The sequence below is a fragment of the Ostrea edulis genome, chromosome 10 (assembly GCF_947568905.1).
Source record: "Ostrea edulis chromosome 10, xbOstEdul1.1, whole genome shotgun sequence".
Lineage (NCBI taxonomy): Eukaryota > Metazoa > Mollusca > Bivalvia > Ostreida > Ostreidae > Ostrea > Ostrea edulis.
The window spans coordinates 46,379,091-46,402,838 of record NC_079173.1 but is presented as its reverse complement, the minus strand read 5'-3'; the positions used below and the strand labels follow the sequence as shown (position 1 = coordinate 46,402,838).

The 23,748-nt window shown below is 34.8% G+C and overlaps 2 protein-coding genes across 2 annotated transcripts in view; both read left to right on the top strand.

Annotated features, from left to right (window-relative positions):
• Positions 1 to 23,748, top strand: part of LOC125666278 (uncharacterized) — a 141,588-nt gene that overhangs the window by 48,969 nt on the left and 68,871 nt on the right. The window lies entirely within an intron of this gene.
• Positions 23,085 to 23,748, top strand: part of LOC125682792 (uncharacterized) — a 196,451-nt gene continuing 195,787 nt past the window's right edge. Inside the window, exon 1 of the mRNA XM_056151560.1 lies at positions 23,085 to 23,190. The gene's annotated coding sequence lies outside the window, so the exon portion shown is untranslated. The remainder of the gene's footprint in view (positions 23,191 to 23,748) is intronic.

Below are 23,748 nucleotides of genomic sequence, written 5' to 3'. Positions count from 1 at the left end.
ACGTGACTTTCGTTGGAGTATTCTACAATAGCTTCAAAAGTGTGTCATAAATAAAAAAAAAATCAATAATATGTCCAGAAATATTGATTCAAAGGGCAGTAACTGTTTTCATTGGATTCCTTATCAAGTTCATTATGCGATAGATTTTGTTTTGGTACTATTGTATCATTTGAAATACTTCTTTAATTTTGCTGATAATATATTAAATCTAATTCAAAAGTAGAAAAGGAAATACCAAACTTGTGAATGCTGTAACCTCCGGGTTCTGATTCTAGGGTGGGTCGGGAATACTCTCACTCTGTTAATACAATATAATCATATGATGACACTCATAATTATTGACACTTTTAGGGTAAATGTAATTGCATTTTGTTTTATACTGCTGCTGAATACTAAAATTTAGCTTAGATATGCGGGGTAGGATTTCTTATGAATTTTGTAGACTTTGGTGCCAGTGACTATCGGTAATACTCAGGTGGTCTCTAGGCCTCTTGTTTTTCAGACGAATAAAAAATCAGGATATCTGGCTTCACAGTTCTTTATCACGTGACATGCTACTTTCATATTTAAGTCAACAGTTTACAATGTAACAACCGCATTTCGTATATGACAGGAAGATCTATCTCTGAACTATTTGCTCAAAACACATCGATAAATCACCAAAATTATTCATAATCGGGTGCATCAAAACTGGTACCGTTAAGTTTTACATTATGACCCCTGAGTCGAGGCCTCTGCTGGTGGAATGTTAGTCCCCGAATGTCTCTACAGCCCATTAGCTAAGTACTTCGTTACTAACTTGAAGATACGGATGTATATTTAATTGCTGTTGTGAAATTTAGAAGTTCATTTCAAAGTTAAGGATTATCTTCTTCACGCATATCTCTTATCCACGTTTTTGGCACACTGTTTTTCACTATAATAGCTCCAAAACTTCATTGTTATTTCGGATTTCAAACATTTCGGTTGAGCATCACTGAAGATACATTATTTGTCGAAATGCGTATCTGGTCCATCAAAATTGGTAACGTATAAGTTTTACATTCTACAATTACACACCACATACCTGAATGATATAGTCCTACAGTTACACATCACATACCTGAATGATATAGTCCTACAGTACACATCACATACCTGAATGATATAGTCCTACAGGTACACATCACATACCTGAATGATATAGTCCTACAGTTACACATCACATACCTGAATTATATAGTCCTACAGGTACACATCACATACCTGAATTATATAGCCACACGGATAAAGAAGAGGGTATTTCTGTCGATGAAGACGTTGACAAAGTCACTTATTTTCCTGTTGTAATGATATAAACTGTTTATTGAATCTGACAGGTGTTTCCGTTGGGGACCGCGCGTGTTTGCTGGCCTTGCAGTTTTAGCCTGGGAAAATGCTGATATTTCATTCATACTTGTAATTTGATAATGCCATGCCTTAGCACTCTAATATTCATTCCGAGTTTGCTTGTCTTACTATTAACATGTACATAGTGTAAATAAAGCATTCGTAAAACCGTAACGGCTCTGTAGTGCCTTTATTAAATACATGTATTACTAAGAAAACTACAACATGGTGTCAGAAGTAAAACTGGATTAATTATCGGATTAACAATGGCCCAAAGACTTCAGCCACCGAGTGCATTGACTTTGCATGGGAATTTAAAAGAAAATTGGAGACGTTTTCAACAGCAGTTTCAAATTTATTTGTCTGCGTCAGAAATAGGTAAAAAAAGGCGAAGAAATCCAGGCCAACACCTTTTTGCACATCATAGGACCTGATGCGCTTGAAATATATAATACATTCACCTGGGCAGAGGCAGGGGATGAGAAAAAACTTGCCAAAATTATTGAGAAATTTACTGCATACTGCAATCCGAAGAAAAATGTGGCGTATGAACGACACATCTTTAACAGACGGAGTCAAAATCCCGGTGAGAAAATAGATGCATATGTGACGGAATTACGCATTCTAGCCAAATCGTGTGGATTTGGAGATTTACATGATTCCTTAATTCGCGACAGAATTGTCTGTGGAATCGTCAGTGACTCGGTAAGGAGGAGACTACTGAGGGAATGCGACCTCACATTGGATAAAACAATGGATATCTGCAGGGCGGCGGAAACATCTGACAACCAAATGAAAACATTTGTGGAATCAAAATCCACGGAACAAAAAATCGATGCAGTTCAGAAAAGAGGTGGGAAGAAATTTGGAGCAACAAATAAAACCGAAATAAAACATATCCAGAATTGTAAAAAATGTGGAAAATCACATGCTTTGAAAAAATGCCCAGCTTACGGACAAACATGTCACGAATGCGGAAAACCGAATCACTACGCAAAAATGTGCCGATCTAAGAAGACAAAAAGCAAGAAAATTCATGGAGTTGACCCAGAATCAGATTCCGACAGTGAATTCGGAATAGAAACTGTAGAAGATACACATGACACCCGAAGAAAGTGGACTACGACGCTGAAAGTAGAAAATACAAATGTAAAGTTCAAAATAGACACAGGTGCTCAGTGTAACATTATTCCAAAGAACATGTGCGATAAATTGGGAATAACGAAATTACAGCAGTCTAAAGCAAGACTTATATCATATACGGGCCACAAGTTAAAGATAGATGGCAAAATTCGGTGCACAGTACAGCACAAGAATAAATATTATGCGCTGCAGTTTTACGTTGTACCTGGAAAGGTGGATCCCATTATAGGATTAGCGTCATGTGAGGAAATGAACATCCTGAAACTTATTGAAACAGTAAGTGAATCTAAGACCGCAGAAGAAATTTTTCGAGATTTCTCAGATGTGTTTGAGGGCATAGGATGCATGAAAGGCAAACATCATATTCATATCGACAAAATTGTTCCACCAGTTGTTCATTCACCGAGAAAAGTATCCTTCAAAATGCGCGACAAATTAAAAGAAGAACTGGACAGAATGGAATCATTAAACGTCATAGAAAAAGTCAACGAGCCCTCTGAATGGGTAAACTCATTGGTTATAGTAGAGAAACCAAACAGAGTGAGGATTTGTCTGGATCCCCGTGATCTTAACAAAGCTATTAAACGAGAACACTATCCTATGAAAACCGTAGATGACATCACACATCAGCTTACAGGGGCCAAAGTATTCAGTACTTTGGACGCCTCCTCTGGATTCTGGGGTATAGTACTTGACCAGGAAAGTTCAAAGCTAACAACATTTAATACTCCGTTTGGGAGGTATCGCTACAAACGAATGCCATTTGGAATTTCATCTGCGCCAGAAGTATTCCAAAAAAGGATGTCTCAAATCTTTGAAAAAATTGAAGGATGTGATGTCATAATGGATAACATTCTTATATGGGGTAAATCTGTACAACAGCATAATGAAAGACTCGAGAGAGTTCTAAAGGCAGTGCGTCATGAGAAAATAAAATTGAACAAGAAGAAGTGTAAAATACAGATGAATGAAGTTAAATATATGGGTCACATTTTCGGAGAAGATGGACTAAAAAACTTGTAATGACAGAATCAAAGCCATAAGTGAATTCCCAGAGCCTACAAATGTAAAAGAATTGCAGAGATTTTTGGGAATGGTAAATTACATAGGAAAATTTATTCAAAACCAAGCCACGATCACAGAGCCCTTGAGGGAGTTACTTGAAAAAACCGTTGCATGACACTGGCATGAAAAACAACAACAAAGTTTTGATCAGCTGAAGTCCGTGCTCATCAGTGCTCCAGTACTAAAGTACTTTAATCCGGACGAAGACATCACACTCTCTGTAGACGCGTCATCAACAGGACTAGGAGCCAGCATTTTACAAAATGGACAGCCAGTTGCCTATGCTTCTAGATCATTAAACAAATCGGAACGAAATTACGCACAGATAGAAAAGGAACTGCTAGCAATTGTGTTCGCTTGCAAGAAATTTCACCAATACATCTATGGACAAAACATCCATGTAGAATCTGACCACAAACCCCTTGAGAGTTTGTTCAAGAAAACATTGTCATCGGCGCCACCGCGCATTCAACGTATGATGATTAAAGTACAGCCGTACGACCTGAATGTCAAATACAAACCAGGGAAATATCTGTACATAGCGGATACCTTAAGCCGTGCGACTGAGTCAGAATCAAGTCAAAGTGACCAGGATGAATTTGAAGTGTTTGCTGTTCGTTACTTGCCGATATCGGACGAAAAGGTAAACGAATTGGCGATAGAATCTACAAAAGATAAAGAAATAAATGCCTTGCAGAAAGTAATTCTTGAAGGCTGGCCAGATGATATTACAGAGTGCAACTATTTCGTTAAGAAATACTGGAATTTTAGAGAGGAACTCAGTCTTTACAACGGGATTGTCACAAAGGGTCGCAGACTAATTATACCCTCGACACTCAGAAGCGACATCCTGAATCAATTGCATTATGGACATATGGGAGCCGAAAAATGCAAACGTCGAGCCAGAGAAGTTGTGTTTTGGGTAGGAATTAATTCGGACATAGACAAGAAAGTTGCAGAGTGCAGAGTGTGCAATAAATACCAAAGGAGACAACCCAAACAACCTCTAAAACCTCATCCAGTACCACTTAGGCCATGGCAGAAACTAGGACTCGACTTGTTTGAGCTAAACAGAAAATCGTTTCTTACTGTTGTGGACTACTTTTCAAAATTCTTTGAAATATGTGAACTGCAGAGCACAACCAGCTCCAGTGTCATCAAAAAATTAAAACCAATATTTGCTCGCCACGGGATACCCGAGGAACTGATCAGCGACAATGCACCGAATCTCGTCAGTGACGAATTCAGGAAATTTGCTACTGAATATGGATTCAAGCACACAACATCGTCCCCGCATTACCCACAGAGTAATGGCATGGCGGAACGTACAGTCCAAACTGTAAAAAACCTCCTGAAAAAATCAAATGAAGCTCAAACGGATCCAAACCTCGCATTATTAGAAATACGTAACACACCGATCGACGGGGTAGGAACTCCTACTCAACTTCTGTTCGGACGCAGGACGAGATCCATATTACCGACGCACGAGGCATTACTGAAACCACATATCAAGACCCGTAAAATTCGGACTGCTCTTGTCAACAAGCAGAATCAACAAAAAATGTATTATGACCGTAATGCACGCGAACTACGCAATCTGAAAGTGGGAGACAACGTTAACATTCAATCAGAAAATAAACCATGGAAGGAAGGAGTAATTGTACAGAAATGTCCGGAACCACGATCATATGTCGTAGAATCCGAAGGAGTTGAATACCGTAGATATCAAAGACATCTGATGAAAAACAGCGAAACTGACAAATCTGGGGAAGGAAATAACACCGAGATCGAAAGCGATAACGCTGCAGTGAATGACAATGCGCAGAACGATATCGAGCACGTGCAGAAAACGCGCAGTGGCAGAACAATAAAGGTGCCTGAAAAATTCTCAGACTTTGTAATGTAAAAAACTTTATGGTGTATCAGACTCATATATATAGGATTTATATAATTATATATTCAATGTATTCCTGTGTAATCATTGATATATTATCTTGTAAGAGGTTGTGGTAAAGACAACACTCCAACGGTAGGTTATGTGCTTGAACCTCTTACCTCAAATTATTTCAGAAAAAAATAATTGTAAAATTAATTGTGTTTGCTAAGGCATATATTTGTTTACCGTAAATTCTAATCTCAAAGGGAAGATGTAATGATATAAACTGTTTATTGAATCTGACAGGTGTTTCCGTTGGGGACCGCGCGTGTTTGCTGGCCTTGCAGTTTTAGCCTGGGAAAATGCTGATATTTCATTCATACTTGTAATTTGATAATGCCATGCCTTAGCACTCTAATATTCATTCCGAGTTTGCTTGTCTTACTATTAACATGTACATAGTGTAAATAAAGCATTCGTAAAACCGTAACGGCTCTGTAGTGCCTTTATTAAATACATGTATTACTAAGAAAACTACAACACCTGTCATGTATTAGATTTTGAAATCCAGAATTCCATGCATTCTATATGCTGATTGTTTGTGTTGTTGTCTTTAAAATACAAATCATGACGTCCGATCCGATCATTTTCCATAGGTGCATGCTTAATGTCCTCCATCAATACATTTTCCGTTCCCCGGCCACCCTGCACAAACGACATCCAATAAATTAGCACTGGCCTCTATATAGTATCCAGCAATACCGCTTCATCTGCTATAAGGTTTGTAACGTTTAACAAAATATTAGCAATGCGCCCACTGATTTCAAAACCAAAAGACATGGTTTAATCGTAGCCATCCAAGTGTCAGACATATTTATGGGACAGAGGAAAATGTCCGTGTCTGTGAAGTCACCGTTGGTTCCTGGAATAAATTTATCAATATGTGTTTGAAATAAATACTGTATCGGGCATTTTACACGCTAAATTACCCACGTGTATAGCTATGGGTATTTACCCTGATAGTTCCGTTGATACAGAACGTTATAAGTATAAGCTTTACATAAACATGCTCATGAATACAAGATATAGCTACATACATATCATTCACAACTCTTGGATTGGTTATAAGTAGACCACAAGATATAGCTACATACATATTATTCACAGCTCTTGGATTGGTTATAAGTAGACCGCAATATTAAGAATAAATAATACAGTTATAAGTAGACCACATGATTAAGAATAAACAATACGGTTATAAGTAGACCACAATATTAAGAATAAACAATACGATTATATGTTATGCTTATCAAACAAAGATTGGTTGGAGGTGATTTGTGTTAGCTAATGACAATTGTAAGGTATGATATTGTTTTATTTTAAAAATTAACAAAATATATATACATCACGAAACATTTCACAAAGTATGCTATGAATTATTCTGTTTCATTGGGTAATGATCAGCACCATAACTACAATTAGGCCTCCTCCAAAACACAAGAACATTCCAATGTTGTTGAAAGTGTATTTATTGATCAAATACACATTACCCTTACCAGCTAGCAATACATCATACAAGCTACATAATCAGTAATTATATCCATGCTGTCTACAGACCAAATATAGTGTATTATCGGCCCCAGCTGGTAATACTGTATACAAGTTAAATATCAGGCAAATATATACAAATATCTAGTGTATTACCGGCCCCAGCAGGTGATACTAAAACAGGCAACATATCAGTCAGTTATATACAAACATCTAGTGTATTACCGGCTCCAGTAGGTAATACTGAAACAAATTACATATCAAGCAATTATATACAAATATCTGGTGTATTACCGGCCCCAGTAGGTGATACTAAAACAAGTTACATATCAGTCAGTTATATACAAACGTCTAGTGTATTACCGGTCCCAGCAGGTGATACTGAATACAAGCTACCTGTAAGACAATTATATAAAAAAAACTGTCCGAAGACAAAATTCCGGTATCACTAGCCCCAGCAGTTAATATGGCAGGAGATTATCAAGTGCGGCTACTGGCCCTAACCAGAAACATGACTAGTCACAAAAACTACTAAAACTTTTCTTTATATGGCTACCGGCCCCAGCAGGTAACACAGATCTGGGTCAAACAAGGGAAATAACAAGTGACTGACATTTACTACATTCGGGATGTTATTTGAACTGATATATTATTGAAAAGCATTGGATTGCCAGCGACCTGGTGTCCTGATTTGTGCATACGTGAGAACCTTCTGGACAAAAAGAGTTGCAGCACCTTTCCTAAAGCTATGTTCGTTGTATCTTGAACTATCCAAACAGCAGACTAGCAGGCAATTCTGAAAGATGTTATTAAATGCAGCCTTAGTGAAAGCTAAATCATGATTTAAAATGAACAATGGGCTCTCCTTGTTTTTTCTCACCTGTAGATACTGTACAAGGGGTTCTACAGCAGCCATGTGGCAGTCTCCATGCGAAAATGAATTGTATTTGGGTTGACCAAGGGAGTTATGTTTAAAAATTCTGAAGCAGACATTAACCTGATGTGGTAGTACAAATCTATTCTAATTATTTCGTATGCATTTATTCATTTTTCGTTTGATTATATTTTTGAAAAGTTTAGTCAATTTCAGATTGAGTAGGACTTCTACTGCGCATCGGATTGAGTTGTTTTTCTTGTGCGCATTGGATCGAGTTGATATTTTTGTAACGCTAGATTTCATTCGTCATTAAATATTACCCAATAGTCATAACTCACTTTTAACTATATAAGTTACCGTTCAAACTGAGTAAATCAGAGCAGTCTACATTTTACGTAGAAGATCTAGCTGAACAGCTTCCATCAGGCGCATCTTGTGGTCAATGTCTCATCTTTATACTTGTACATTTCTACAAACATAAACAACATAAAGCCGAATCAAGACTTTCCTTGCTGTTCGGTTACACTGATATAACGTTCCATCCTTACGGTTAAAACTGATATATGAGAGTTGAATAGCATATGCTGTATGTCCTTCTGACCTAACTAACTCTCCAGTTCCTGCAAATTCTGAAAATGCAAATAAGAACACCGCTTGAAACAACCTTCTCTTGTAGTCTCCTTGTACAACTAGAGGTAAGCAGGATAGCATTTTGTCCAAGATGTAACGTGTGATAGGTAAACGAATATCAAAGATATTGCCTAGACGATAAGCACTGGAAACCATTTTCTTCATGAAAAATGCTTGACTTTGATCCTGGTAACCTAATATTTTGTGTACATCACGTAGAGTTGATAAGTGGATTTTGGGGGAAATGATATGGAAAAAAGATGGGCCACACATTGGGCCATTACTGACAACCTTTTATCGACAACTTGATAAGTTTCAACCAAACTTGCCTATAGGCATCCTTTGAAGGATATCTAAAACTGGTAACACCAGCATCCACATCCATCGGAAAATGGGCGTAACTAAGAATTTGTAAAAAAAAAATGAGGTCATTCGAAAAGTAGTCTTCTTAAGAAACATGTGAAAGCATTGTCATATAATTTACATTTTGTTCTAAATTCCCACATTGCAATACCAATGAACAAAACAAAAGATATCCGCGGTGAGATATGTACAACATCTAAAAAGAATGAAATCAATTCCAATATTTCCTATGTATGCAAAGGTTAAAATAGAGGTCCATAGGTATTGATTAACGCTACCAATACACGTACAAGCATTTTCATGATACTGGTGATACATCTATCTGTCCAAAAGAGTTTATCTGAATACTTATAAAAGACACAATTTCACCAATACCGTTGAAAAAAAGGTTAGGAAAAAATGTTTTTCTGGGGTTTTCTCTGTAAGCCCCAAGTAGTGATGTATCCCTATCACGTCATCCAAATTCCATTAAAGATCATTTTATAAATATCAAGATATTCTAAGATAATTTAAAATCCAAATTATGCTATCATTTGACGCATGCTAAAAAGGTAAACATAACGAACACAATTAATAATCGTATAAAGATTGCAGCATTAAGAATGAGGCAAACACGGATCCCTGGTCACACCAGAGGTGCGATCAGGTGTCTAAATGAAGTAAGCATCCCCTGTCGATTTGTTACACCAATCGTGAGCCGTATGTTTTGAAGAGGTAAACGGAGTATTCAATATCGGTGTGCCAAGAAAAGTCTACCAATCGGTGTGGATTCTGAGATCCTGTAAATAGAGTAATTCACGTTCATTCTTTACCCAGAGTTCCGTATGCCACTCGTACTATACCTTTGTCAACGCTCAACTGACATATATTTTGTAAAATTTTCTAATATCCAACATTTATGTTTTGGAATAAATATTTAGCCATATTATGAAATGTTTTCTTGCAATTAAATTGATGCTTTGTGTGAATTGTTTAAAATCACTGTTTTCTTATCCTATATTAGGAAATACTTCGTGCTGTGTGTATGCATATAAGAATAATATTTACAGTGCTCAACATAGTCATGATCAACAAACTACATTAAACAAATACCAACATATAAATAAAATGAAATCCAAAGTCGAAATAAACAGCACTAAACAAATGCAAACATATAAATAAAATGAAATTCAAAATCATAACAAACAAACCACAGTAAACAAATACAAACATTTAAATAAAATGAAATCCAAAGTCATAATACATTATACTAAACAAATAAATATATAAATCTATAAGCTCTAAAACTTCATAGTTATTTCGGATTTGAAACAGTTCGGTTGAGCATCACTGAAGAGACATTATTTGTCGAAATGCGCATCTGGTGCATCAAAATTGGTACCGTATAAGATCTACATTATGAACCCTGGGTCGAGGCCTCTGCTGGTGGACTGTTAGTCCCCGAGGGTCTCTACAGCCCAGTAGCTAAGTACTTCGTTACTAGCTTGAAAATACGGATGTATATTTAATTGCTGTTATAAAATTTAGGAATTCATTTCAAAATTAAGGATTATCCCCCTCATGTATAGCTCTTATCCTTGGACGAATTTGGCTCCACTTTTTAACACGCTGTTTTTGGCTATATTTAGCTCTAAAACTTCATAGTTATTTCGGATTTGAAACATTTCAGTTGAGCATCACTGAAGAGACATTATTGGTCGAAATGCGCATCTGGTGCATCAAAATTGATACCGTATACGATTTACATAAATAAAATGAAATTCAAAGTTATAATAAACTACACTAAATAAATACAAACATATAAATAAAATGAAATTCAAAGTCATAATAAACAAAGTACACTAAACAAATACAAACATATAAATAAAATGCAATTCAAATTCAAAATTAAAAGATGAATTTTGTTAGGTCACGCTACTACTAAAATTAGATGCCGGTAAATTCGTTACGATTAAAGAGCAAACGAACTTTACAATGTTATTTAATGCTGATATGAATTAATAAATATAGCAGAATTATATGTGTCCGCCATATTTATCTGCTTATCCGCCATAGTAATTAGATGTTCTGTTGGTATATGTATCAAGGTTCGCATGGTATATAAGGGGTCGTGTTTTGCTACGCTTCATTTCACATTAGTGTCTTCGATTTACCTTTGTGGATAGCTTCGACAGGTAGCACGTACATCTCTAATACTAATTTATAGGACATCAAGAAGAAATGAAAACATGGTTTGGAACCCCATACAATGCTCAACATTACAATAAACATATCGTACATTAGTAAACCAATCTAAAAGCTTTAGATAAATCAATTTAAAATGACTTGTTTTTACGAAAATGCACGTACATTTGCAGTACATGTGTCAACAGTATCCAAAAATTGCGGAGAAATATTTAATCTATTATCTATTGCTAAAATGGAATAAACATGAGTATAATTTTTTACCATTCACACTTACTTCAAGCAAAATGCAAAAACATAAATACTGCTGTACTTATAAACATGACATGTGTGGTCGCCATGAAAATGCATCGAATGCGAACGACTATTTACTTGGGTCTACTCGTAATACCTGTAAAGGACCGAATATGTACATGTACGTTTGTCGGAAATACTCTAAGTAGTTGTGAAAATCCTTTTATTAGCATAATCCTTGAAACAAAACGATAAACTTCATTTATCTCCCAACAGTAAACAACATTGTTCATTGTACAGACTGAGACACATTTACCCGTGTTGACTAATTACCTTCACTCAGGGGGAGTATCAAAGTATATTATTTACCTTGTACTGTGCGTGAATCCTTATACCGGATGATTTACTGGTCAGAGTATTGTAGATTTGTAAATCAGGGAATCATTTAAGTACATATTTTGTTTTTCATGCATGTATAATTTGCATATACAACATTGCATGAGTGTATGTGATGGGGGGAGGGGGGTTCAAACGATGATCTTGTAATAATCGCGTTCTTATCAAGACACATGATATTTGCTTTTTTTATTCAATAAAAGTGACCAGTAACTCTATATTGTTCTCATTAATTGATAGTATAGATTCGCTTGATTCATTCAAAGAACGCAATAGTTAAAAATTAAACATATCATTAAATATTGCTATTTAAAATTACTTAATTTTATGCTAATTTGGCGCTCAATAGATTATTACATTCTGCGTTGAACTCAACGGAAATTATGCTAATGCAAAATGTGATAATTTAGTTTATTATATAATGCATTGTTATCAGGCACATAGAATGAAGGGGAGGGAACAAGAGGGTATGCCCCCAACCTTTGTCAACAATACCCATCATCCGTTATTTCATTGCAAATAAAGGATGTATTGGGTGATCACCCACTTGACCCCAGCTTGAAAGTTATGATATAATAGTAAAAGACACAAATTATCACCGATTAAGAAAAGGAAGATATTATGAGGCACTCATAGTAGAAGACTCTAACCATCCCATCCAACCCAAAACGATTGAAGAAAATGAAGTGTTGGGGGAAATCATTTAGGCAGTCAAAGTAAACTACTTCTTACACTCCCTCCCACTCTCGAATTAGGACTTTAAACATCAGACAAAACATCTTGGGGTTTTTTATTGCTGATTTCGTTCATCTTTTCTATCATCATTGGCAAGTAATTTTGAAGAATCCAATTTTCCATTATTTTCTTCCTGTTGTACTCCCTTCCCTGTAAAATGACGACACATGCCTGGTTATTACATTTTGCTTTGTAACACATGCATGTATACTAATTCTATGGTGTAGAATTGCACCCTTTACCAAGTTTTCCTTCATTTACACCTTGCTCAATTGAATTAAGGCGCCCCATACAAAAATTAAGCAAACTACGTGCATTAAATGGTCTTCAGTATTTTATATGGATAACATTTAATGAAAAATATCTGAGAACGATACGACGTTTAAATTGATACTTAGTAGGCTTCCTTATTTTTCATTGATTCATGTGTTTGTCATCACGAGACTATCACGTGACATTATATATTCAGATTGAACAAAATTGATCGTGATAATTGCAAAATTGCAACGATATGGGTTACATGTAAAACTCGTACGGTACCAATTTTGATGCTCCAGATGCGCATTTCGACAAATATATGTGTCTTCAGTGATGCCCAAGCCGAAAATTTGGAAATTCGAAATAACAATACACTTGTAAGAGATAAAAGGAAAACTAGGGCGTCAAAAACTGGAGCCAAATTCGCCCAAGGCCGACCCTTTTAATATTGAGAAATATAGCCTCTTTTACATTAACTGAAGTTTAAAATGCATCTAATGCAGCATATTTTTTTTAATTATCGAGAGTGTGCAAGAAAGTATCAGATGAGGAAATGGTTTCTTATTGTGTCAGAACACTTTTCTGATATAGCAATGTATTAAGAATATTAAATGTGTAAACATCAACCACCAACATACACTGTACAGCGTTGCACTTTTACATGTATTACACCTCAGTATGAGAAGTTTATGCAACACGTAATGTGATTAGTTTAGTCAGCCACGTGCCAGGGATGATAAAACTTCATATCTCCCTCTCAAACTCCCAGAGGGAGATATGATGTGTACCCTCTATATATTTACCCTCTGGGAAGTATCGTCCATTTTCTGTAAATTTAACGTCAAAGTAGATGACGTGTATTGTGACGTCACAATAAGGCTGAGTCAATATATTTTCACCGTTCGCAAGGTATTAAATATCTATTAGACAGTTAAATAGTCTGGTTGTGGTTGATACAAAAACAAGCAAGTAAATCAGCATTCAAGGAGAATGAAAATACAAAATTGTTCATCATACAACCGTATTCTTTGTTGTACCTTATACCGTAATATGTTGACGGCGCGGTGTTACCGTTAGGATGATATCAGCTATGTACAATGTATACGTGAGCGGGATCCAATTTCAAATGCACTTTTGTAGTCTTGCTTTGATTCGGTATGATAAACAATTTATTGCATGAATGTTTGGGAGATGTGAAGATTTATTCACCCAAGAAAAATGATTTTCCTTGGGTGAATAAATCTTCATATATCCCTCAATATCATGCAACAAATGTATATTATTGCAGCAATAATTATGTAGAGTAAATGCAGTGCTAATCGGAATCAGGAAAATATATATGGGGCGATTTCAAGGTAACAATATGAAATGGACATCACCTTCCCGCAAACTACATATGATAAATGTTTGTGATTTGATATGAAATAGAAATAATATATGATTATGTGACAAGCATTTGACAAAAAATGTGTTCATATATACTGCTTATCACTAGATAAAGGTAATGAATAACGACTGTAAGAAATCGTACGTTGTGACGTCGTTTTTATTGTGACGTCGTTTGTATAGGGGGCAAAGTGCACTGATGTACATTGATATACACCACTGTAATTGTTCTCGGGAAGCCTTAACTGAACTGAGTGTAAGGAATGGTAAACGGAAATCACAAAAGAAAATACATAAAGACCAAGATATGTTTAAACGTAGGAACTTTATTCACGAATACATAAATACATGTATTCAGAAAAATTGGAAGCATGGATTTTTTGTTTTAACTTTTCTGTAACATGTCATGATGATTACTTTCTGGTCCAATGGATCTATACTGAAAATAGATAAACCGCTGTACGTCTAAATTTCAAATTCAAATGTGTTCGATAAGATGTTACTATTCATAGATCAGTAAAATTCGTTTGATATGATACAATGTCAATATACTAGAGAATGCATAAGTAAGATTTGCAAAAGACAAGGGTATAAACATTTTCTTTGTTTCATTAGTAGTATCAATATCTATATGATCACGAAAGAAAGTATATAATTTATATCCGGATTCTTAAACCGATTTAGATATCAATAAAAACAAAGCTGCATAGTTTGGGGAAGTGGGGCTCTAATGAATCTGATGAAATTAAGAGAAGGAAACCCACATTTGCATTCAATGTAGATGTACTTTAAAATAAACTGATTTCTGCTTTGACTGAAAACATGTTTCTTAAATTTTGGAAACGAATCTTGCATTTAAAATAATTAATAGGGGAACAAATAAATTCCAGCTCCTTTGCAATTTAATGGAATTTTCTTTCAACACGAATTGAACTTGTGTAAATGTTGTATCAGGCACGGGGGTTGGGATGGGCAGGGGGCGTATCTACTCTTCCCACTTTTTGGACAATTTTCTTTTTTTCAGTTATTCTAACATATACAGTGAGTATTTTCTACATGCACATTTTAAACTCATATTTAAAAAAAAATTGTAATGAATACAATTATAAGCATCAACTCCTGTAAGTTTCCAATATTTGTCAAAGTTACAAAGTTTAAAATAGCTGGATTTTGTTAAGGCCTGTAAGCTTCCATTATATTAATGAAATATTTTCTTTCCTTCTGCGAAATGATATATGTATTTGACATCGAAGTAGGACTCTCAAAAGACAATAAAACTATATTTCCTTTATAGATGTCCTTTATATGTGTGTTTGTGTAATCAACTGTTAATTATGGATTGCAAATGTAATACCCGTATTTTCACACAGATCTATATTTCCGATAATTATTCCCTTATTCATATATCCAAATTTGTATATGATCATCGATAGAGTTTTAATTGTGCACACAATAAATCCAACCAGATGTTCAGTGTATATGTACGTGCATGCTTAGATTCCCGATTTCTATAAACTGCAAAACCCCATACCAGACAGGCAATCAGTACAATGCAGTGAAACATTTTGACTCTAATATTTCCCCTGATCAAAGGCATATTATCATTTTCTTTCTTGGATTTATCAGAATAAAGAGAATCTAATATTTTCGGTAAGTGCCTATTTGCGATACTTGTCGAAAATATGTCTTTGATACTTTTTTGAGCGAGTATGTCATGTGCATTACATATCATGCAAGAATTGATATAGATAGTATATTCCATGCGCTTTGCTTATTCCATCCTATCAGTATGTAATTGGCAAAAAAATGTCCTCATTTATTTCATAAGAAACTGCAAATCTTTGCATGCACTTCAAAGTACCGGTATGCAAGAAAGAAAAATTTGTGTTTTTGTCTAAATTATCTAAACTTTCATATTGTTTCATTGGTATACAATGAATATTTTATAATTTTGAGCAAAGCATAATGTTTTAAAATGTGATTTTATTTATTTCTCACTCCCTCTCCCTTTACATTCCTATCAGATATATGCGCTGGTCGACTCCACCTAGAAGAATCACTCAGGTGTGACAAACATATTTGGGGTATATATGGTTGGAGAAATTTAGGCTACCTCGGAGAAATATGGCAGATAAAATGAGAAATGTGTACGTATTCATCAATTCATGTCAGCTTTAAATTGCAGCTCTAAAAAAAAAACCAAATATATCAGAACTTGTGAGACTTACACATTTATTGGCCAATATTTCTCTGAATTATAACGTTTTGCATAGATTATCGAGTCTTACAGGAGTGAATTGTGTGCGTGAAAGACACACTTAAATAGTCAAACTTACACAAGAATCTACATCGTTTCATAATTAAACTAAATATCAAAATGCAGATTCTACCCAAGTCAAATAAACACAACACAGCAAATTTGACTTTATCATAAACAGCAAGTGCGAGCTAATGGTCAGTGCACTAAAATCAAACGTGATAATATGATCATAAAAATAAAACAAACAATGAAAACTTGACTCAGCTATTCAAAACCTTGCATCTGTCAATGTTTAAAATCCCCGAATGCAATCATAAAAATTATAAGATGCACAGCATTACATCCTCATGTCTAATAGCATCTGCCCAAAAGTAGACGTTTTATTTTTTAAATCAAAAAAAAATATAAGATGGTTTTTACCTGATTGCTACAACATGCATAACAGTGTTTGGTAGAAATACATATCTTGTTAGTGAAAATCGTTTTCATGATATTTTGAGACTGCAGAAAATAAGTAATGCTTGCTCAGTCTCCTAAACACTGAACCGTCATGGTCATTGAATTTGTTTGCCAGTCGACAGGGCATGTCTGCATCTGATTTCTGATATCGATCACTGTCTTTATCTTCCAATTCATTTGAATTGTTTGAAGTTCTACAAGCTACAGATGTAACCTATGAAAGGTAAAGATAACGAACAGTGATCAATCTCATAACTCCTATAAACAATACAAAATGGATAGTTGAGCAAACAAGGACCTCTGGTTATACCAGTGGTGAAACCAGGTACATATGAGGAGTATGCACCCCCTGTCGACCGGTATTCACCAATTAAACGGGTGATCTGTAGTCTAAATTATTGTGCCAATAACGGCCTTACAATCGGTATGAAACAAATCAAACAACATTTGACCAAATGATAGGTTGTATTAGCAAACTAGATCATTTGGTCGTTACAACCATATAATTTGCAAAATGTTGACTTTAAACGAGATCGTTGAAACCTCTATATCATCAACTTCTTTGCCGGTAGCCTGCCTTGATTTAGGAAAATGATCATACGTAGAACAAGCTCCTGTGTATCGAATCAATTGAGAAATATAAACACCATGGAGGTGATCATGGAATATTGCTACAAGAATATGAAAAGTTGACGATGGAGAAGCTAAAATCATCCAGTTTATCATAAAATTGAGTTGTTAGTTTACTGTTAGTATCTATTTTCCATTAAACACCTAAGTATAAAGCAGAAGTGGACGATTCTGTGGTGTCTTTTATTTCGAGTTCACGGGGATATATCGAATCGACATATCATTGAGAATTATTAGTGTTAATAGATAAAACGTCGTAAATATATCTATATGTCGAGCTGAAGACCACAGGGAGATATTTTTCTTCTTCTTAGAAATATGAAGATAGTGTCAATCATATGTAGAAATACTATGACGCTATACGTCTACCAGAAACCTGACTAAGATATCAAATAAAAGTATGGATGGTAGATAATTTACATGATTTTGCTACATTTGAAACGTCATGATCATTGTAACAAATACCCATTAGAACTGATTGCACAAACGATACGTCTATATAACCATGGTCCTCTATTATCAAGTGTTGGCTTCATGTATAATAACCGTAGAAGTGGAAACATCATTTCCTTCACTTCCTACTATCAAACTGAAAGAATTTGATTTTGATTATTGCGACCGATTTTATAAACGTTAAACACAGCACTCGTCGTTCTAGACAAGGCTGGTAGTTTGTAACAATTTGGATGGATAAAGTAAACTACGCAGTCTTGGACGTCAGATGATCAGAGTTCTATCACCTCCCTGGGTAAACTATTTGATGGGTATGCAGTCAATCCATTTTAGTAAGTCATAATAAAGTTATCAGATTATGCGATCATTGTGTGTATTGACATAAAGATGTGGCTGTGACAAAATCATGAGATGTAAATGAAGTGTCGCTTACCAAATGGTTCAACATAAGTTCCTTTCTATGTATCGTATGCATTTAAAAATCCTATCCAAAGCAACACGACACAGATATATGGAATTGTATTCGTTTTTAATAGAATATTCTGAGTGACACAGGAAAATAGCTCTACATTATAGCTCAGATAAATGTTAATATGTGAACTGTAGATACAGAATGAGAGACCGAGGAGAAAGATTCAGAAATAGAGCTAAAGAGACCTGCAGCTTTGTGAAACGAGAGAGGGAAAGACATACTTAAAATAAGAGAGTGGAGTGAGAGATAGAGAGCGAATCTAGAAGAAAGCGAGAGATATTCAGTGTTGTGAAACGTGAACGGGAGAAAAATACGCGAATGGAGAGAAAGATTAAGAAGAAAACAAGGAAGAGAGAGAGAGAGAGAGAGAGAGAGAGAGAGAGAGAGAGAGAGAGAGAGAGAGAGAGAGTCCTGCTTCGATGCCAAATACATGTATCATTTCTCAGAAGGAAAGAAAATTGATCATTGATATAATGGAAGCTTACAAGCCTTAAAACATCCATCTATTTTAAACTTTGTGAATGACAAATATTGGAAACTTACAGGAGTTGATGCTTTTAATTGTATTCATTACAATTTTTTTTAAATAAGAGTTTAAAATGTGCATGGAGAGAGAGAGAGAGAGAGAGAGAGAGAGAGAGAGAGAGAGAGAGAGAGAGAGAGAGAGAGAGATGAAGAATACAAAAGGGGAGTGAATGGAAGAGAAAATCAGAGGAGGCAACATCTATGTAGAGCTGAGAAACGAGAAAGACTGGGTTGCATAATTATGGACAAATGACGACAGGTTGTTGAGTTCTTTGAAATTATTTCAAGGCAAAATCAATAGAAAATAAACATGACGTTCGTATACTGATAATTACTAAAATATATACATTTGAGACGTCCATGTTGCTTTAGCTTTAACGTTTATGAATGTATAGAAAATAATACTGGTGTTTCATGATTCAATGGATAGGAAACAAATAATCAGGAACATCTGTAAAAAGTATCATATTCCATATCGAAGTTTCGTAATTAATTTATACAATATAAAGATCTGAAACAGGTGTATAAAGTATTCTAATCTACATTGTAATTCCGTGAAATTGATACAATGCAATATATGCTATATTGTGTATTGTTTATAGGAGTTATGAGATTGATCACTATTCGTTATCTTTACCTTTCATACTAACGATAACTGTAGACATGTGTTCATCATGATTTAAATTGTAAATGTTTTATCAATATCATTAGTATGACACGTGTTTTGTTTGTTTGATATTCGTAGGATTGGTTAACTATATATCGTTAACCGAATGGTGACTGTATTATCTGCCATAATACTATCCATCTCATTGCGATCCAGCCTCACCCTCCAACACCTCCCAAATGCACCAACGTAGTCAAGTTGAAGTGTGTTGTAGTAACATACATATGCTCCGTATGGGACGTATGGGTTGTCCCATGGTTTAAAAATAAATAAATATAAATAAATAAGGACCATCGTGTACCAACACGTCTAATGACTGTGGTACTGTCTTTTGATGGCCGGACACATACATGTGGTCATATGTCATAAATCATAATCAAACTTATAAATGATTAATAAAAATGATAAAGAAAATTTAATATAATAATTTTTATTTGATTTGATTTTTTTAATAATAATAATAATTTATGTTTAATATATTATATATTTTTTTTATATTTTTTTTTATAAATAACAGAATATTTAATATTTATTTGGATTTGGATTTTAATAGAAGGTAATAATTAGTAATATTAGTAACAGGTAATAGTAATAGGGATGTACATGTAGGTATGTATATACATGTGAAATAACTAAAATATATACAGAAAAGAATTAGGGTAGGGTCGCCAAAGAAAATTTTGATAATAGAGTGCTACTAGTTATTAGTTATTAATTATAAATTTTGCAATACAACAATTTTGAGATCGTCATTAGGCAAGAATTTTGAGGTCGTCATCAGGTGCTACACCTCATACCCTGTACCATGTTTCTGTAGCTAGATCCAGGTGTATAAAGTATTCTAATCTACATTGTAAGTCCGTGAAATTGATACAATGCAATATATGCTATATTGCGTATCGCTTATAGGAGTTATGAGATTGATCACTATTCGTTATCTTTACCTTTCATACTAACGATAACTGTAGACATGTGTGCATCATGATTTAAATTGTAAATGTTTTATATATATCATTAGTATGACACGTGTTTTTAAACGCAACACATTCATTAAGATCCAATATTACAGACTGAATCCAGACATAGAGGTGAGTGTCTTAGAGGAGTAAACATCCTCTGTTGACCAGTTACATCTATCAGTATGTAAAGAACAGCCTAACAATTGGTATGAAACATCCTCTGTTGACCAGTTACACCCATCAGTGTGTAAAGAACAGCCTAACAATTGGTATGAAACATCCTCTGTTGACCAGTTACATCTATCAGTATGTAAAAACAGCCTAACAATTGGTATGAAACATCCTCTGTTGACCAGTTACACCTATCAGTATGTAAAAACAGCCTAACAATTGGTATGAAACATCCTCTGTGGACCAGTTACATCTATCAGTATGTAAAGAACAGCCTAACAATTGGTATGAAACATCACTCTGTTGACCAGTTACACCTATCAGTATGTAAAACAGCCTAACAATTGGTATGAAACATCCTCTGTTGACCAGTTACATCTATCAGTATGTAAAAACAGCCTAACAATTGGTATGAAACATCCTCTGTGGACCAGTTACATCTATCAGTATGTAAAAACAGCCTAACAATTGGTATGAAACATCCTCTGTTGACCAGTTACATCTATCAGTATGTAAAGAACAGCCTAACAATTGGTATGAAACATTCTCTGTTGACCAGTTACACCTATCAGTATGTAAAAACAGCCTAACAATTGGTATGAAACATCCTCTGTTGACCAGTTACATCTATCAGTATGTAAAAACAGCCTAACAATTGGTATGAAACATCTTCTGTGGACCAGTTACATCTATCAGTATGTAAAGAACAGCCTAACAATTGGTATGAAACATCCTCTGTTGACCAGTTACATCTATCAGTATGTAAAAACAGCCTAACAATTGGTATGAAACATCCTCTGTGGACCAGTTACATCTATCAGTATGTAAAAACAGCCTAACAATTGGAATGAAACATCCTCTGTGGACCAGTTACATCTATCAGTATGTAAAGAACAGCCTAACAATTGGTATGAAACATCCTCTGTTGACCAGTTACACCTATCAGTATGTAAAAACAGCCTAACAATTGGTATGAAACATCCTCTGTGGACCAGTTACATCTATCAGTATGTAAAGAACAGCCTAACAATTGGTATGAAATATCCTCTGTTGACCAGTTACATCTATCAGTAAGTAAAAACAGCCTAACAATTGGTATGAAACATCCTCTGTGGACCAGTTACATCTATCAGTATGTAAAAACAGTTTAACAATTGGTATGAAACATCCTCTGTTGACCAGTTACATCTATCAGTATGTAAAAACAGCCAAACAATTGGTATGAAACATCCTCTATTGACCAGTTACATCTATCAGTATGTAAAAAACAGCCTAACAATTGGTATGAAACATCCTCTGTGGACCAGTTACATCTATCAGTATGTAAAAAACACCCTAACAATTGGTATGAAACATCCTCTGTTGACCAGTTACATCTATCAGTATGTAAAAACAGCCTAACAATTGGTATGAAACATCCTCTGTGGACCAGTTACACCTATTAGTATGTAAAGAACAGCCTAACAATTAGTATGAAACATCCTCTGTTAACCAGTTACATCTATCAGTATGTAAAAACAGCCTAACAATTGGTATGAAACATCCTCTATTGACCAGTTACATCTATCAGTATGTAAAAAAAAGCCTAACAATTGGTATGAAACATCCTCTGTTGACCAGTTACACCTATCAGTATGTAAAAACAGCCTAACAATTGGTATGAAACATCCTCTGTTGACCAGTTACACCTATCAGTATGTAAAGAACACCCTAACAATTGTATGAAACATCCTCTGTGGACCAGTTACATCTATCAGTATGTAAAAACAGCCTAACAATTGGTATGAAACACATCAGGCAACATACCACCTTACAACATATCATTTTTTTTTTTGTAAATTAATTATCTAACTACCACCGAATAGCCAGAGATGGAATATTGACACACATAGATATACAGGGCAAATGGATGTGATCGATCAAAATGTTGATGATCTCTGGCGACATAGTATTCCTTAAATTTTAATATATTGTGTTCACTGACAATTTACAATTTTAAGTGTTCATTTTATGTTTAATTAAGATCCCGTCAAATCAGATATATATTTCATATTTATATTACAGAATCGAAGAACATATAAATCTCACAATGGAATCCATTCAGAAAGATATTTTTATCAGACTCCTAAACATTGGTATTGATATTTCTTTAGTTCAGAGTTCAAACTTTAATCAATAAGTCTAAAGTTTGTGTCTTCAATAGTAATATCCCCCCTGTTCAATGACGTCTTAAATCAGTTCTAGCATTACAATAGAGAACCTGTCTGGCGATAAACTTATTGACGTTAATTAAAAAAATAACAAGGAGCAATCATGCAATACTGTTATCAGATGTCGATGTCATCTTGTGCGCTGTGAACAATGAAATCAGTTGACAGGACATTTAATTAAGCATAATACTCAGGTCTATCCCATAGTTCTCTTTGTTTTATCAGTTTAAATACACATGCCAACATTGAAATAACTTCATTGCATGCCTGTACTTTAACAGAGTATCTTAACAGTTCTAAGGAGAAGAACTAAAAAGCCAGGTAAGATCTGACTTATCTATAGCTATGTCTTACGTATTTGTGTTATTTTTTGCCATTCTCAAATTCCGATTCTCATGTTCTCCAGTAAGTGCATAAGATTTGACATTGATATAGTGTGTATACTGGTATCAATGGAGATGCAATACTGCGAAGCAAAACTATTCCATTCAATCTGAGATTGTGGAACATTTAAATTTGCATTTTCTGTGAACGAGTGATTCTCGGCATTACTTTGGATACTCGTGAACCAGTGTAAAGCGATACGCCTGCGAATAATTTCATAAATTTATCTACGGATTTTAATTCCCTTTGAAAATATACAGTTTCCAAAGTCCGACAAGTCATGTTTGCCTAAAATGATAATAGCAGTGATCGACTTTGTTGTCTATGTTTGTGTTAAATGTCAATAGTGGTGTTTAAGTTGTGCTTTTTTGCGTCCCATTGATATTTTTTTCAATCTCAATGAGTAGCTACCAAGTGTAGTTGATATACAATAAGGTTAGACCTTGCTAAATATTTGAGTACGGAGTATCAATTACCAGTAACATTGTAATACAT